The sequence below is a fragment of the Aulonocara sp. 'chitande type north' Nkhata Bay genome, linkage group LG7 (assembly GCF_057382095.1).
Source record: "Aulonocara sp. 'chitande type north' Nkhata Bay isolate Kocher_YH1m ecotype deep benthic linkage group LG7, A_spYH_male_GT1.1, whole genome shotgun sequence".
Classification (NCBI taxonomy): domain Eukaryota; kingdom Metazoa; phylum Chordata; class Actinopteri; order Cichliformes; family Cichlidae; genus Aulonocara; species Aulonocara sp. 'chitande type north' Nkhata Bay.
The window spans coordinates 12,184,896-12,203,680 of record NC_141350.1 but is presented as its reverse complement, the minus strand read 5'-3'; the positions used below and the strand labels follow the sequence as shown (position 1 = coordinate 12,203,680).

Below are 18,785 nucleotides of genomic sequence, written 5' to 3'. Positions count from 1 at the left end.
TCGGATACAGTGTGGGAGAGTCTTCTGAGATTAAAGGGCTACGACCTCAAGCATGCAACATCTCCCTGGAACAGCTAAAGGGTTTATTTTAGATGAGTTGAGGGGATATAAGATAAGAGAGATAAGATAAGATAGAACTTTATTAATCCCTCGGGTGGGTTCCTCTGGGAAATTCGACTTCCAAAAAGCACAGCAACGACCGAAGTTACAGTTACAGAATTGTTATATATATATATATATATATATATATATATATATATATATATATATACACACACACACACACACATATATAAATACAGAGACAAATATAAATAAAATATACAAAGGGGATAAATAGAATAAATAGGAATAAAAAATAAAAATACAAGTGAATTGCACATTTCAAGTATTGAGTCTATTGCACTGTTGACTATTTACAAAAAGTATTGCACAAGGTATTGTACAGTGAGGTGAAGAGGCACTACAGCTTAGTTGTTCCCCCCTCCTTTGTCCTCCTGTTTCCCCTCCCTCTCCCCTCCAGAGAGGAGTTAAACAGTTTGATGGCGTGTGGGACAAAGGAGTTTTTAAGTCTGTTAGTTCTTGTCTTGGGGAGAAGCAACCTGTCACTGAACAGACTCTTCTGATTGTTTATGGCCGTGTGCAGAGGATGCCCAGCATTGTTCATAATGTCCATCAGTTTCTTTAATGTCCTTTTCTCTGCCACTGTCACCAGAGTGTCCAGCTTCATGCCGACCACAGAGCTAGCCCTCCTGATCAGTTTCTCCAGCCTGGATGAGTCCTTCTTTGCTGTGCTGCTCCCCCAGCACACCACAGCATAGAAAAGTACTCCAGGGTTGAGCATGAGCGTAGGAGTTTAGAGATCCGAGTAGGAGACAGCCCATTCAAAGCAAGCAGCAGAAACATAAAGAGGATGGCTGGGCTCATATACAGCCACAAGCCAACCGACTTTCTTTCTGAGCTGTGCAAAGTTTAACTTATGGAGTTTCTGAGACAGTGATTTGTCTGTGGGCCCCTTCTTTCTGAATAATTCATTTGAAAACCACTTTTATTACTTGCTGTGTATGTAATTTATGATACAACCATGAATGCACCATGTCTGTATTTGACAGGTTTCAAAAATGGCCTCAGTAACTGATTTTATAAAAACACTGCAGTTAATTGCACTTTATACTAATATGTCATTAACACCATATAACAACTCACTGTAGTTATTTATTTTTATTTAATAAACCTAATGTCACCAATTAGGACTAAATGATTTTCTTTCACAAAAAAGGCTCAACAAGATTCGCTGTCATTCAGCTCATGAATCCTGATAAATCACCACAGGCACACGTAGGAGGAGCAGAGTTAAAGAGAGCGAGAGCAGTCTCACATGCAGGGATCAGACACGGCGCGAGGTCCAAAATCCAAGTGTTTCTAAACAAAGCAGAGGTAGGTCAGGCACAAAAATGTAGATAAGGAGCAGGAAAAACGACAGAGTCCATGAACCATCCAGAGATCCAAAGAACCAAACAATGCGTAAAGACTAACGACGCATAAAAAAACAGGGGCAGAGATCAGACACGTGAAACAAAGAGGAATGACACAAGGAGTGTGGAGATGCTCCACTGCTTTGAGGATAAAGACAGTCTGGCACGTGAGATGAATTAGAAGCAACAGCAGGAGGAACTGAAATACAAAAATGCATTTAAACTCTTTCAAAAGAAAAATATGAGAGATAAAATATTGAAAATATTAAAAACACAAATCATCACAAACAATAGTCAGTATATTAACTGAAAATTGGCATAATTGATTAAAGGTTAATCTATGACTTGGAAAAACAGACAGTTGCTTATCCCTTTTAGGTAGTCGAGCAATTGACAATTGTTGAGCAATTCTTTTTTTTTTTTTTAAAGACAAATCTAAACATGTAGAATAAGTTCAGAAACTGATTTTGAAGGATCAGCTGACTACAAGAAACTTTCACAATGTAGCCACAACTCAGGCAGTGGACCAGGTTGTCCACTGATCACAGGGCTGCTGGTGCCTTTCTCCTGCCATCAGGAGAACTCTCAGGAGGTACTTCTGACAGAAAGCAAGCATCATGCGTGGCATTGTCGTGTAAGTGTGTAGATGTGGTTGGATGTGAAACATAATCTAAAATGCTTTGTATTACTGCAAAGGTCCAAAAGGCGCTTTATAAGTGCAGACCAGTTATATGCAGGTCTTATCCTGATGCTTTTCAGCCAAGCATCCTTATCCTAGTAGTGGAATTAATCTCATCTCATGTTAAATGTAAATAAATAAATAAGTAATCCTGCTCCTTCCTTCTGGTCAGTATTGAAAGAGAAGTCAGAACCTACAGGTTTGAAGTCAGCTAGTATTAAAAGGACAGCCTTTGTATGGAGTATTTATGTTATGTTGTTTATTTCATGTGTTAAGATAAGAATGGATTTTATTTAAATAATAAAATTGTGGTTTATTCTTTGGACTGCATGCCTAAATTGAGAGGAGGGCTGAATGATGTAAAAGTGATGCAAAAACCAGTAGAGACCAAAGCACTGCTACTTTTGACACTTGGGACAAAGTAATCATTGCCTTAATTTGTGGAAAATAACCAAGGTTCTGATTTGCAATAACAGTTGTTGCGAATTCACGATGTTCTCAGAAGTAAAGATGTTTGTCTCTTTTATGGAAAAAAAATATTGTGAGAGGTTATTCGGGGTGTGATGTCAACACTGCAGCTCTCTAGTCTTACATTTTTTACAAAAACCCCTCAAACACACTTGTCATTCTTTTATTAATTCAGATGGAAAAAAAACCACACGACAGGGCTGTTTTAAAACCTCAGTTGAGACAAGTGACTTTGGGACTTTTAATCAAAACCTCAACCATGTGAGCTGCCTGTTTATCTGCATCAAACAGGATTTCAAGTGTGCCTTCAAGGCAGAGAATCCACAAAGTTTTGAAATACTTTTATAAGATATCTAATTAAGGGTTTTAGACTGATAAAATCAGTGCATGCATCAAAGTAATATCCTCACTTTAAAATCCCATAAGACAGCATTTAGAAATGAATGAGGAGGCCAAGAAATATGAGGACGTTGTGGCCATGCTGTTGCTATGGTGTTGCTGTGCTATAATTAGAACCAGGAAAAGCTCATTAATCTACAGGCATACATTTAAAACTATATGAAGGGGGACTTTGTGCACACCTACTAATGGGGCATTAATAAAATCATCTGACTGCAGTGATGAGTTTTTGAATTTAACCTCCACAGTATGAAGTCACAGTTATGTCAAAAAACATTTTTCCTCTAAACAATTCTCAAATAACACATTTTGAATATCTCTATTATATCTTTTGGCCGACTGGTGTTTTTCTATTTGCTGAATAACTATTTCCAACAGATTGTACATAACAGAAGACAAAAATAATTACTATTGTATGCTATAATATTTGTCTTTATTTATTCTTTTGTACTGCAGAAAAGACGTGAGCACCACAGGGGTCTGCCTCAATTTTTATTTGAATCTATCACCAATAACGAGAGCACTCAGAGATGCTGTTTGCAGACAGTTTAATACAGAGCAGAATCTCAGACCCGTGCAGCGTTATGGTCTCAATTTCATTTGTTTTAATTTAATTCAGCACTGAACATGTTGAGATTGAGTGTAAGAAAGCAAAAAACAAAAAAGAAGGTATGATGGTTAAAAAAATGCACGATGAACAAATTTCTTTGAGGTTACTGAAAGAAAATCCATTTTTTATATCACATAATTCATTACATTTTATATTTGGTCTAATTTATTAGTCACGTCTGACTCATAAAAAAAAGTTTTTGTCAAGTCACTGCAGCCTGATATAATCATAAACCAGACACCCAGATCATAACTGACTTTACAGACATATGGGCGGCCTGAGAGGTGGCGGTCATAATCAGGATTGGAAATAGGTGAACAATCCTCCCACAGAGAAAATGTCTTGAAGTGTTTCCCCACTTCAAGCATCTTTTGCATGTACAGTACTGTATGTGTGCAAACATCTGCATTAAGATTAGGCTGTGATTTCACATTGGTAATGCATAAAATTCAGTCATTTGTTAGAAAAATCATAAGCACATGATGATAAGATTACAGGACATTTTGCATTGTTTAAAACACAAAGATGAAGAGAGACACTTTCAATAATTTCTGTTTATTCTTGTAGAAAAAAAACTTTCAAGATTTAAAAAATTCTCTAATTTGCAATGATTGTACAACAAAAATGTATATATAATAAAAAAGATTGAATTAATATTAAGATTTGAAGGTAAAAATTCAGAAAAAATAGAAATGATAAAACCCAATGGCCACAGCATCCTTTATGTCCTTAGCTTCTGTTTTACTCCTTTTTGTCATTGACAGCCTTTGAGTATATGAAGTAAATTGGATTTGTTTATTGTTTTTCTGTCCTTTCCTGATGAGCTGTCGACCTAATCAGAATGTTTTTTAATAATTAGATGTACACATTATCAGGAGCAAAGTGTCGGTTGGAGGCAGTTAGTATTCACTGGCGTGCTGAACTGCGATCCTTGATGATCACTGAAAACATCAAGGTTAAAATTTGATTTTGAACATCTTGTGTGCAGTGAATAGTGAAAGGTAGACGTGGCACAACAAACAGTATTATGATGGCATTAAGTTATATAAGTTCGTTTGAAGGACATATGCGTGACCACTGTGGGGATTAAAAGGAAATGAGAGACAATAGATTTAAACAATATTTATGCATGATGTGCTTACTGGTTTTGGGTAATGCAAACATGTAATGAACACTATAAATGAAAGAAACAAAGGTAATGTAAATTAGTATTTAGATAGGCTACCTGGGGCCTGTTGCAGCTGAATCGACGTGTTTAGGCTCTTCTTTTGGCCATTGTCCACACAGCTGAAAAGTCAAATACACATCACAAAAAAGGCTCTTCACTATTAGACTTGCTACACAAAAAGAGTGAAATTTTACTAACTCTTTACTTTACTAATCCACTCCCTGTAAAAGGTAATTTGCTATTCTGCTCATTACTATGTCTAACTGCAAGTTAAATTTATCTGTATAGCAGAACTCAAATTATTATAATATACCCTAACCTATGACATAACCATGTAACAATAAAGTACTGATACAAATGTTTGGCTGCTTTGGCACTCCTGTCGTTACTTGCGGAAAGGAGATGCATCTTACAAACCTAAGTGTGCATCTGCTAATTGTATAAGTTTAATATAAATACAAGTTAAATACATAAATATACACATACAAGAGATACTTAGTCTTACATTGCTCTTCTGTTGATCCACAAGATTGTTGTCTGTTGTAACGGCTCGACAAAAAAAAATTTACGCTTCTTTTTGGGCACGCTGCACGAACGGCCTGAACAGGGCTTAGCTCCTTTTCTTCTTCTTCTTCTTTGAAAGATGTTTGCTGTGGGCAAAATACTAGTTTCTGATGAGCATTTGTAACCCGTTCATGTGTTACGCCTGTTGTTCTGCGTTGTGTTCTGGCGTGAAAGTAAGAGGCAGGAGACAGTACTGGTCTTTGGCTCTTTACTGTACATCTGCAACACAGAAATATGTGTTCGATCTGTGTGTGTCATGCGACTGCCAGTACACCTCTCCTCCGGCCATGCTGAAAGGAGCTGTGCCTGCAGCTTCATTAATGTACATTAATGTAATGAATCAAATACAACAAATTGTTTTAAAACATTAACTTAAGCTCTCAAAAACAAAAAGCACAAAATAAATAATATGTCACTGAAAAAACATCAAAACAACTTATAAGAACAATAAATGAAAGACTGCATCTCCAAAACATAAGAACATCTCCATACCTGCAACACAGAAATATGTGTTCGATCTGTGTGTGTCATGCGACTGCCAGTACACCTCTCCTGACGAAGGAAAAAAGAGTGCATGCTGTTAAAAAAAGGGAGACTGCCGCGAGTACGCTCTCAAGCCGCTAGCGATCAGGCTAACTTAGCATGCTAGCATTTTAGCTGCGTTCTCGACTAAAACTCATTATAAGTGTATATTAGTGAACTCCGCCCTCCACAAAACTTATCCCGAATGAGTCTCTTAATGACAAACAAAAACGCGGCGGTTCGGCTGTATTCACACTGCAGCTTGGGATCCGAACAAACTTTAATTAGCTGAGAGCAACGTGGCAGTGACTTACCTCCGGCCATGCTGAAAGGAGCTGTGACCGGGGCACACATGCACGCGCCTACGTCACCACGCAGCGCACACACGCACATGAACGCACACAGACTCAGATCACACAGGTAGGAGAGTGAGATGCAAAAATGACATATTTAATCCAAAAAAAGAAAGTGTTTTGGGTGAAATTCACAAGTATTTAACACATATGTTACATTCACCCCCCCCTGAATTTCACCAAAATCACTACACATCTGAATGGTACTGCAGTACCAAGAGGCACAACGATGCTGAACTACCATCACCTCCAGAACAGGCAACCCAAGGATCTTATCCCATAGTTCAGTTAAAAAACTATCCATAAATGGATTAAAAGAAGTTGGATAGGTTGATCAGGCCTCCAACCCTTTCAGAACACAAAGGTGCAGCCTACACCTCATCAAACGTGGTCCCATAAACACGCCCAGGGTGGGTGTCATGATGCCTCAAGCAAGTACAACACATTCATAATACGCAATGGGATGACCAAAAAAAACAGTCTACGTCAGAGGCCGAGCCTCCCGTGGCGGTAACAGGCCCCATGTAATAGGCTTCTGGACCATGTTTTCTATCAGCCTGTTGACTGACTTTACCACCCGACCTGCTCTGGTAACCACTCTGCTTCGAACATTGGCATGGTCAGAGTCATGTCTTGGCAAGTTGGATGGCTGCCCAGTATACGGCTGACCAGAGGTCTGATTGATGTCTGAGCCAGAAAAAGGAACAGTCTGCGGAACAACAGCGTCCCCATGACAGGCACCTGGAACAGAATCTGTGCCAGACTGTGTCAAATCAGAGGTAGCGGAACAGTCAACCGGAGTAGGAAGAGCAAGGTGCTGGGCCTGACCAGAAGGGCTTGCTGAAGTGTGCGTTGTGCAAGTCTGAGAGTCAGGTAGGGCATTGTCCACAGCCGCACCATCACATGAACCATGCTGACGATCCGTGGACTGTGAGGCATGCTCTCCTGCCACAGAATCCACATCCACTCCATGGCTCAAATCCGAAAGGACCCACAAGGAAGTCCTTGCTGCGGTAGACTCTGTCTCTAGACTGCCAGGGTCCTCCAGATCCCCACAAGCACTGAGATCCCCCTCACTGGAGAAAAAATCTAGGGACTGACTTCCCAACGAATCCTGGACAGGAAGGAAACTCACGTCCAACAGAAGGTTTCTGTGTACAACCTTACTCTGGCCTGAAGAGTCACTGATCCTGTAAATGTGGGTCCTGGGATGCCTCTCCACAACAGTGTAAACCTGAGGCTCCCACTTGTCTGCAAGTTTCTTCTTGCCCCGCTCGCCTTTATTGGCAAGCAGGACGCGATCCCCAACGTTCAGAGACACACCTTTGATTTTCTTATTGTATTGACGAGCCTGATGCTCCTGCTCATTGCTGGTGTGCTCCCGGGCGATCTTGGCAGCCTCAGACAAGTATGACAGAAGAAGCTTGGAGTAGCCGTTAAAGTCCACCACAATGGGATCATGCAAAACAGACTTGAACATAACGTCGACCGGTAGTCGTGGGACACGGCCGAACATCAAGTAGAATGGGGCATATCCAGTAGTCTCGTGAACAGTTGCATTATAAGCAAAGGTCAATGTCTGAATCTGCTGCGGCCATTCCTGTTTGGCTCTGAGAGGGAGAGCTCGCAGCATGTTGCCAAGTGTGCGGTTGAACCGCTCCGTGCCCCCATTGCCCATAGGGTGATAAGCTGTAGTGTGAGACTTGGCAACGCCCGAAATCTGCAGAAGCTCAGAAAATAATTCACTCTCAAAGCTGGGACCTTGGTCTGAGTGAATACGCTCAGGGAAACCATATACACAAAAAACACAGTCCCATAACTTTCTGGCAACCTGCTTGGCAGTCTGATTCTTGCACGGGAAAGCAAAGGCCATTTTCGTGAAGTGGTCAGTTGCCACAAGCACATCAACAGAGCGCTTCTTTTTGTCCTCTGCTGACCAAAAGTCAATGCAGATGAGCTCCATGGGAGCAGAGGTCTTAATGCTCTCTAATGGGGCTCGTGCTGCAGGCTCTGGAGTCTTGGCAAGTATGCACCTTCCACAGCACCGAACATGCTCCTTCACATCCCTCTCCATATTGAGCCAGAAAAAACGTTGCCTTGCTAGGTGGAGGGTGCGAACTTGACCCTGGTGCCCTGCCAAATCGTGGACACCTTTCAAGGCCTGCACCCGTAAATTCACTGGCAACACCAACTGGAGTCTCTTTGTTTTGCTCACAGGGTCTCTCGTCTCCCTGTAGAGAATGCCATCCCGAACCTTGAGCCTCTCCCAGTGCTTCAATAGGGCCAGTGCCCTGGAATCCATACCATGTCTCTCACGCCTGGAAGGGCGCCTCCTGCGGGCTACGAGTGGCAGGACAGCGGAGATGACGGGATCTTGAAGTTGGTGGTCCTCCAGCTCATGTAAGGTAAGTGATGGCAGTACATCATTGCCAACTGGTTGCAACTGCTGAACAAGGTAGAGAAGGGAGGCAGCTCTATTCTCCGCAGCGGTTTCCCAGTAATTATGGTGAACCAAGGTAGCCGTGACTTCCGACGAACTGTAGGAATCTTCTGAGGTCAGAGCTGGAACAGGTTGTTGGGCAACCTGAATATTTTGGACACCAAACCTGAAAGCGTCCTGCACCTCATGAGCCGCCGCACCTTCTGCATTCCGCACCAAGTGCTCGTAGGGCTCCTGAAGCAAGCGCCCACCAATAGAATAGGTGAAGGGGTCACGACTAAGTGCATCTGCTACAACATTCTTTCGACCTGGGATGTACCTCAAATCAAAGTTGTAGGATGACAGCTTAGCCACCCACCTTTGTTCATAAGCGTCCAGCTTGGGTTTGGTCAATACATAAACGAGCGGGTTGTTGTCAGTCCACACTGTGAACTGGTGCCCCTTCAACCAGTGGCTGAACTTTTCAGAGATGCTCCACTTCAGGGCCATGAACTCAAGGCGATGGGCTGGGTATCTCTGCTGTGACCTGCTTAGTGCTTTGCTCGCAAAAGCAATAGGGCGTGCCTTATCCCCGTCGATAGGCAATTGTGATAAAACCGCTCCCAGTCCATCCAGAGAAGCATCCACAGACAAAATAAACGGTCGTGAAAAGTCAGGGTGAGCCAACACGGCACAGTTAAGGAGGTCGTCCTTCAGTTTATGAAAGGCCTTGTCACATGCAGGGCTCCAATCTGCAGCAGTCAACTTCCTGAACATGCCAGCACCCCTCCCAGCGTGACTAGTCCGTCCCTTCCTCTTCTGACCAGCCGTCAGAGCAAACAGAGGCTTGGCAATGGCTGAGCAACCAGGAATGAAGCACTGATAGAAAAAGACCATTCCTAAAAAGGACTTAATCCTTTTCACAGAAGGAGTGCAACCATCCTTCTCCATTAGAGCCTCCTTTGGCATCTTGGAAATCACTTCCACCTTAGCTGGGTCCACAGCCACTCCGGTCTGGTCGATGACATGACCAAGAAACCTGACTGACTTCCGCAGCAGATGACACTTCTTTGGACTCAACTTGAGATTGTTGTCTCTCAACCTTTGAAAAACAGCTCGGAGCCGGCACAGGGCTTCCTCTTCAGTGGGAGCAAAGACCAGGAGGTCATCCAAGTAGCAGAGCAGACTGGTGAAGTTGAGGTCACCAAAGATGTTCAGCATCATGCGCATAAATGAAGCTGGGCTATTGCAGAGCCCTTGTGGCATCCGGTTGTATTCGTAGAGGCCAACAGGCGTTGTGAAAGCGGTGTACTTCTTATCCTCCTCACACATTGGAATGTTGTAAAACCCAGAGGTTAAGTCCATCGTGCTGAAGAAGGCATTGCCCCCAAGCGCGGCAAGGCAATCCGCTTGGTGAGGGAGTGGGTGCGCATCCTTAAGAGTCCGCGCATTCAACCACCTGAAGTCCGTACAAATCCGCAATCCACCATCCTTTTTCCAGACCATGACGAGGGGGGATGCATACTCGCTGATGGATTTGCGAATAATCCCTTTCTCCTCCATGTCAGTGAGTACCTGCCTTAGTTGTTGGTAATGAGCAGGGGGTACTCTTCTGTAAGGCATACGGAATGGGCGTTCATCAGTCAGGTGGATCCGATGTACAAAGCGTTTAGCTTCGCCACAGTCAAGCGGGTGTCTAGAGAAGATGTCCTCATACTGCTCAATTAGCTCAACAAGCTCTCTCTTTGATTGTAAGCTGGCATGGCATGAGTCAATGTCAAGATCACCCAAACCTAGGGAGCACAACCTGTCATTCAAGTCGGCCTCAGTAGCAGCTGGCCCACTGACTGGTACCTGGGCCATACTCGCCATCTTGCAGGAGTCCTGCTGGAAATCAAGGTCCTCCACCGCAAGGCAAGATGAAACGACAGCAACCCTCGAGTTGCGTTTCAAGGTTAGTGGTTTTGAGGAGAGATTGGTCATCTTCAATGGCACCCACCAATCACCCCACATGGATGTGATCACCCGGCCAACAAGAACGTCTCTCGGCCCAGACCCAGAGGTGCAAGGTTCCACGATGATTGTGCTGCCTGGAGAGACTGGCACATTGCTGGGCAGCCTGCCCCATACCAGATGCTCACACCGTGGGAGTAATGTCACAGCACGAGGCAGTTTCACAGTGCCAATTTTGTCAGGAACCTCCTCACCCCTCCATCTGGTGGTGCACGACATCATGTCCAAGAAGTGCTCATAGTCAAGAAGCGAGTGCTTGCTTCCCACAGACACAAGCTTCCAATAGTCATCAGAATGTTTCATAACTCGCATCAGGTACTTGAGAACATTGGAGCCAATGATGAGCTCATCACGCTGGCCCGACACTACCAAAACTGGTACAATGCATTTCACACCGTGGACAGTAAGTGTCAAGTCATAAACGCACTTTGGGTGGGTCTGCTTCCCACCACAGCCAACCAGCACAATACGTTCGGCCGACTGCGGTCCACTCACAAGAGCCCCAGCCTCTCTAAGTGACTTCTCGGCCTCTTCACTCATAGTGCAAGCCATAGACCCGGAATCCATCATGCCCCTCAAGTTAACCTTGTCATTCACTGCAACTTGGGTGTAGAACAATTCACTAAATGTAGGCACTACTGCTGGTCCCTGAACCACGACACGGTATCCCTCTGGCATTGTTGAACAGGTGTTGACATAAAGAATTTCGAGATCCGATTCATCATGATTGAGGGTATTAGGTTCATCCCCCACACTGCCCCTCTCCAAGTGTGGGTGATTCAGTTTTCCGAAGGCCAACCCTGCCTCGCGACAGCCCCGGCCTCCCGTCCCTCACGACGACTGTGACAGTCCTTTTTCCAATGACCAGGAGCAAAGCATGCAAGACAGAGATTCTCTCTCCTGCAGTGCATGTGAGTGGAATGACCAGTGTTGCCACAGACCTGACAACTCTTCTTAAGAAAGGGCCCGCGGGTAAAACGCTGCGAAGGTGCAGATGCAGGGGCTGTAGTCTGCACATTCTGACATGCAATCACGCGATCCAAGAGGCTGATCAGAGCGCGCATGCCGGTCACATCAAAAGCTTGGGTGTTAGTCGAACCAAGCTCGCAACCAACTGACTGCTGACTAGATTGAGTGGACACACTGTATGTTGGTGACTGTTGGAACTGAGGAGTAGGAGTAGGCGCCCGGACAAGAAGACACTGATGTCCCAGAAGGACAGGTTGTCGAAACATCAGCTAGAACAGGAGTGAAGCAAGCTGCTGTGGGCGAAAGCTGACAAGCAAGGTTTGAGGCTGGTGCTGTAGGCTGAGACTGCAAGGCGACACTGGCCTGCCCAGGCTGTGATGCCATCGCTTCTTGAGGCACAATAGAGCAGTTGTGGCTAACCTCTCTCCTCTGTGAGGTGTGGAAACTGCCCTGACTGCGTGCCCTGAGTTCACGCTGGAAGCTATCAATGCGTTCTTGAACCTCAGTGGTTGTCCACTCCTCAGCTGCTTTGATGCTGAGCCTGTTCAAGAGGATGGGGTCAGGGCAATACTTGATGAACATCATCGAGACCTCACGCCCTGGATCCTCAACATTACGCCCCTGCCTACGCAAGCACTCGTCAGCAACGTCAATAGCATTGTTTAGCCTTATCCAATATTCCATCACTCCCTCATGTTGTAATGGTTTCGTGTTATAGAAGTCAGCCATAGGCATAGAAGAGTAAGTCAATACACTAAAGTGCTGTTTCAGAATGTCAAATATCAATTCAGGAACCTGGACATGGTCAAGTGAGGGGTTGTGACGTAGGGTGACCCTCACTACATCCTCGCTGATCTGTTGGTGTGTTGCGTTTTACAAAGTACATTTCCATCATTTCAACCCATTCATGAATGGAAAATTTATCACTGCCATCACCCCTGAAAACTGGTGGCTCCTTGATGTCTGATTGCAAGACAAGTTTCACCCCAGACAAATTTAGCTCAGGGGGTCCCTGCTCAACCTTAGAGCTTTCAGTAGGCATACTGGTCCCCTTATCACCTTGCAGCTGGGCTACAATGGACTGACCAATCTGATTGGCCAAATCTGAGATGAGTGTACTCAACTCAGCACTGCCAGCTGTCTGCGGGGTCTGAATGTCACAGGGGGGAACCTGGAGACGAGTGGAACAAAACTTGGGAGCAAATGACACACCAACTTTAGGTGTCTGAACCCCATCCCCAAGAAACCACCCTCGCCCCATACCAACATTAGAGGAAACCTCCCCATCAGGAACACCAGTTGCCTCTGAACCAGATGCTGACTCCATAATGATGAATAAAGCACAATCACAAGAAACAAGATTCCAAATAGTGCAACTGTACAAAAGCAAACACAGTATTCTTAACTAACACTTAATGTTATCCAGGATGAGAATTGAGCAGATTAAATGTCCAAGCTCATTCAAAAAGTCCCACACAAGTTAGGAAAAGCAACCAACTTGGAACGAGGGCAATTGCGACGAGCTCCCCACGGTGATCGAGATGACGTCGATGTTTGATGAATCCAAAGGGTCACGGCACCAATGTAACCCGTTCATGTGTTACGCCTGTTGTTCTGCGTTGTGTTCTGGCGTGAAAGTAAGAGGCAGGAGACAGTACTGGTCTTTGGCTCTTTACTGTACATCTGCAACACAGAAATATGTGTTCGATCTGTGTGTGTCATGCGACTGCCAGTACACCTCTCCTGACGAAGGAAAAAAGAGTGCATGCTGTTAAAAAAAGGGAGACTGCCGCGAGTACGCTCTCAAGCCGCTAGCGATCAGGCTAACTTAGCATGCTAGCATTTTAGCTGCGTTCTCGACTAAAACTCATTATAAGTGTATATTAGTGAACTCCGCCCTCCACAAAACTTATCCCGAATGAGTCTCTTAATGACAAATAAAAACGCGGCGGTTCGGCTGTATTCACACTGCAGCTTGGGATCCGAACAAACTTTAATTAGCTGAGAGCAACGTGGCAGTGACTTACCTCCGGCCATGCTGAAAGGAGCTGTGACCGGGGCACACATGCACGCGCCTACGTCACCACGCAGCGCACACACGCACATGAACGCACACAGACTCAGATCACACAGGTAGGAGAGTGAGATGCAAAAATGACATATTTAATCCAAAAAAAGAAAGTGTTTTGGGTGAAATTCACAAGTATTTAACACATATGTTACACATTCATTTAATCTTTGTAAGCCAGTTTATTTGAAGTATCAGTGGGTAAAGCATATGAATTAGTATCAAAATGTATAACTAAACCAGTTATTACATTTCTGCGCATTGCTCACACATGCTAGTTAAAGTAAAATGTCACTACAAGAATACTTACAAACCAGTACTTCTTTTCCATTGCTCCGAATTTCTGTTAAACTGGGAACCTCTCCTGTGATTTTGCAAAAGTACCATCCACTGCATGTTTCATTAACAACAGATAAAATGTGTGTATTTTCACTGCCTTCAGTGGAACTGTTTGCAAACTTGTTAATTATTTTACTGCACAGATTCCCTGAGTTGCTGAATGAAGGTCCATGTGAGCTAAAATACCAAGACACTCGATATCTCTCATATTTCTTTGTGCTCAAGCAGCAGTGCAAAGTCAGAGATGACCCAGATGGAGCAATCACTCTTGTCTGGGTTTTATCCAGAAATACGTGAGTCTGGCCCGATATCCCCACAGCTGCTGCTACCACTGTAGACAGAAAAAAGAAGAAATGTTATACCTTTTGTTTTTTCTGTTTTAATTTTTTATTTTATTTGTGTTAGATATCAATTTTGAGTCATAGAGTGGAGTTTTTAGCAGAACAACAGTGCATGGGAATCAGAGGACACAGGTTAAATCGAGTAAAACAGGAAATAATCAAAAAGAACATAAAGACAGACAAGGGAGCATTTGTGTAAGCACAAGCAGTTGAGACAGAAGAAGGAACCAAGAGGAACATGACACAGATAACAACCTCAACGAAGGAACTAAAACTAAATCCAATTCAAGAATTCAGATCTAACACTACAACAGAAACTCAAAACCAAAAGCCAATAACTGATCTAAACTGGGAGAAACTAAACTCAGAGCAACACACAGGTAACAAGGAAAAAAAACAATAGATGGGGAAGACTAACAAACAACCTGACAATGAACGAAAGAAAACTCACACAATAAATGCACATGGGGTGACGAGGGAAGTGGAAACACATGGGGAACATAGCTGTGATGAACAGACCTAATGACACAAGAGGAAGCAAAACTGAACACAGGACGGGAGACTGTCAAAATAAAACAGGAAATACTAAGACACAGACTAATCCATTGGGACTAGACAGGCTGAGGGGACAACGGGAGGAGACACAAGGAGGGGAAACACGGAACACAAGAAAACTCTGAAAACAGCAAGAAAAACTCAGGACTGACTAGTGAAACCTAAATCATCATAATAACACAAAAACACTTGGAAAAAACACAATAAACTCAAAAGTTGGGTCAAACACCCAGAACCATGACATGCAACCTGAACTTTTAACTGCCTAATTATAAAACAGTGCGAACTGCTGGATTGTCTCTTGAAGTTCTCTCAGTAAAAAAATATGGTATTTAGTCAATTAGAATTTGATGCCTAAACTATGACTAAAACTAAAAAAGTTTTAAGAAAGTTTGCTGTCAAAATTAACACTGATGAAGCAGCCAATCTACAAACACAATGAACGCTACCAATAACACCACACCACCTTTGATCTACTGAAAGTAGCAATGATGGAGATGTTTTTGATTACATGTGCTTCCCAAAGCTTGACTTTGCATCCAGTCCTTCCCTCACCTACTTGATCCTCACTTACTTTTTGATTGTCTAGTCTTCAAAATGGAAAATTTTCATTATTTCTGAGCAGTAATTTGATGAAGAAGCATGACTTTTTTGTGATTTGTGTTTTTTTTCTATATTTGAATCAGTTTTTAGCAATACTATAATCAAATAATCATGCTAACCTCTTCATGGTGGATTGCATTCCCACTCATCTGTGTTTACTGACCTTAAAAAAGCAAAGAACAAAGTAAAAATGTTGATTGTTATTGAGGGTTTCAATTCCAAATCCCTCCTCGAATGTGTGAAATTATAAGTATTATATTGCTAAATGAATAAGGGACCACAGTGAGCTCATATACTGACTGTAGCACAGTGACACTTTTCTGAGTTTTCTTTCTTTTTTCTTCTTTTTACTTTTATGACATTTACTTTATATGATTTTATAATCACGAGGCTCAAAAACCCTGCAGCACACATTAAGATGACCAGAATAGGGTGAGCCCAGTGTGACTGCACGTAATGGTGACATACTTTATTCCCCAACATTTGAGCCACAAATGAAAATCAGGTCAGTGGTCTGTGAGACACTCTCCAACACAGACAAAAAATGTCCAAGATGATTGCACTAACCTTAAACCAGTATCATTTTTCCAAAAAAGCTGAACAATGAGATGAAACAGCAGCGGTTATGGTATCATACATAAGAGCTTAAACAAATACAATGTCTCTCAGCATTAATTCAAATTATTTCAGAGGCTATATAAAAAGCAGTTAAATGATACAAAAATTAACTGATGTAAAAATTACAGCATGCAATTAGCAATTAACAGTATAAAAGAATCAAATTTAAAATTTTGGTCATTTTTAAAAGGCTAAAGAAAACAGGAAGCTCGTCCGCTTCCATTAGATCACCTTGGATAAGTCGTACATTAGACCTTTTTTTATATCAACACCTTTCAGTGATGTCTCTTTGCTTAAGTTAATAACAGAACTCGTACTTGTATAGTATGTTTATTAATATAAAATTAATTACTTACCTTTATATTACAGTTCAAATCAGATTGAACCACAGCTCCTGACTCTAACTTGTTGTTTAAAGGGCAGTGTTAAAAAATGCTAAATTCAAAGAAATTTTGTCTTTGTTAATCTTAAAGCCACTGAAAATTTATCATTTTAGGTCAGATCAGTGAGAAGTTTCCAACTACCCATAAATCCCAGTGCGTTAGAGGTTTTCTCTAATTGCTTTGCTGAATGACAAAATGAGCCTGTCTACTACTGCTGCCACCAATATAAACATTTTTTTCTGACTTTATCATTAGATATGTGTATCTTCCCACAAAGTTTTTAATTAACCAGATAGAACTAGTTTGTGATATGTCATGTCTGCTGCTTCAGAAGAATGTAATAGAAACCAGCTGTGGAAAGAAGCAGCCCTGCAGTCAATCAGATTACACCTTGCAGAAGAAAAGTGTGGGTAGGTTCAGTGTTTTATTGATTTCACTGACACCAAACAGAGGACTCAGCTTTCAAGTAGGACAGGTTCTTATTTTCTGTGTTTAAAAATAACAGTTGTTGTCTGAAGTGGGATAAAATAAATAAAAAAGAAATCTCAGTCGGCCACACATACGTCTGTGTCTGACAGCACAGCAGTGATGTGACTGGATCTGTCCTTGGGTTCCAAGAGAAACATCGTCCTCTAAGAGTCTCAGTGATATTTATTAAATATTATTTATATGAATTATACTTTAAATACAACTAAAAAGGGGAGTCCAGCCCAGTGCAAGAAGATTTATAATCTTCAATTTCTTTTTTTTTTACATCTTGTTTGTCATATATTTTCATATATTTCTGGAAATATGAGGAGCATCTTGGCTTGGAACTCTATCTTCCTCATTTTACTTTTCATAATCACTGTCTACACTTTTTGAAACAAAAAGAAGTATAAAGTACCCACAGTAGCTTTAGGTTATATAAACAAATCAACAAATCAGTATGAGTTTTGTGAGTTTTCTAGTCTTACTCCCAAAGCCTTCAAAGAGGAACAAAAAAAATTATTTTCTGAGCATTTAAGCTTTATTAGACTTTCAGGTGTACGGTGGATGATCTGCATGTTTCTCAGCAACACAATGCTCGTTGTTTCTTTGTCCTCCTCGAGCATAAGGTGAAAGGTAAAAATTAACTTTTTTAAATGTCTGAACGAGGATTATAACTCTTGAGGACAACGAACTGAAAATTCTTGAATTGTCTTAAGAGATCTGTCTTTATGGCACACATCCCAGCAGATTACCATGGAAACACATGCAAGTTTCACAATGTTAAATCAAAAACACTATATTTATATTACCATCTCATAGCCGTCCTTCGGTCACAGATGCATACAAACGGCAGCTGATGATTCAGAAAAGAAGGAAGAAACCAACTTTGGCATCATGACATTTTATATTATTTGGCTGATCAGCAAAGATTTCTTATTAAAGATGTAACTTGACCAGTAAAACAATGGCTTATAAGATTTCTTTAACATGCTGGGCCATAGGCTGTGAAGGGGAATGATGCATGCTTTTAATAGCTTGTGGTATATATGTAACTTTGGTCATTTGGGTAAATTGATAGATAGTCAGTATACTTATGAATAATTACGTTTAACCATGTTTGCAACCCCGAGTGCTTTACCAGAGATAATTCAAACATCGAGTGTGTTATGAGTTATTCCTCTCTGTGGGAGAGTTGCACATGTTTTGCAATCTTGAAAGATGCAATAAGAGACGTCGGAGCCATTGCCACATCACTCATTGCATCTTTAACCATGAGAAAATCCATTTTTCTCATGGTTTAACAGTTCCTCAGGACTGCTTTCCTCCTCTCTGCCCTCATACTTCCCTACCCCATCCAGACCGCAGATGTCACTGTTGGGACATTTTGATCAGAGTTTCAAAGCTTCATGAAAACTTTGGACATTTTTCACAGATTCAGCTAAAGAAACTGGAACAAGTTATGTGTTTTTGTGACAGACTGATGAAGATACAATTATTACAGTTATTTGCTGAGTTGTCTTTTATGCGTAGACAAAACACCGCTCCATCCATGAGTTACATGTAGTAAGGGGCATAGAAAAAAACTCCTGGTCCAGCTTTGTTTGGTTTTGATGTTAAGTTACACACCTGTGTTGGTGCTGTATGTACCGCTGCAGAGGCGTCAGTGCAGTGTGCCATCAGTGCTAATAATAACCTGCAATACGATAAATATGACTACCGCTCATGTGCTTTTAAAATTACAACCTTAGCTGTACCAAGTGAATTGATG

The 18,785-nt window shown here is 42.1% G+C and overlaps 1 long non-coding RNA gene across 2 annotated transcripts; it reads right to left on the bottom strand.

Annotated features, from left to right (window-relative positions):
* Positions 1-3,516: 3,516 nt before the first annotated feature.
* Positions 3,517-14,493, bottom strand: LOC147324656 (uncharacterized). 2 transcript variants are annotated; one of them, XR_015130546.1, is made up of 4 exons: positions 14,018-14,493; positions 5,305-5,449; positions 4,857-4,918; positions 3,517-4,708 (listed from the first exon to the last, which is right to left on the bottom strand). It is a non-coding gene; the product is annotated as an uncharacterized LOC147324656 (long non-coding RNA). The 2 variants fall into 2 exon arrangements; XR_015130545.1 differs by having other exon boundaries at positions 3,520-4,572.
* Positions 14,494-18,785: the final 4,292 nt, after the last annotated feature.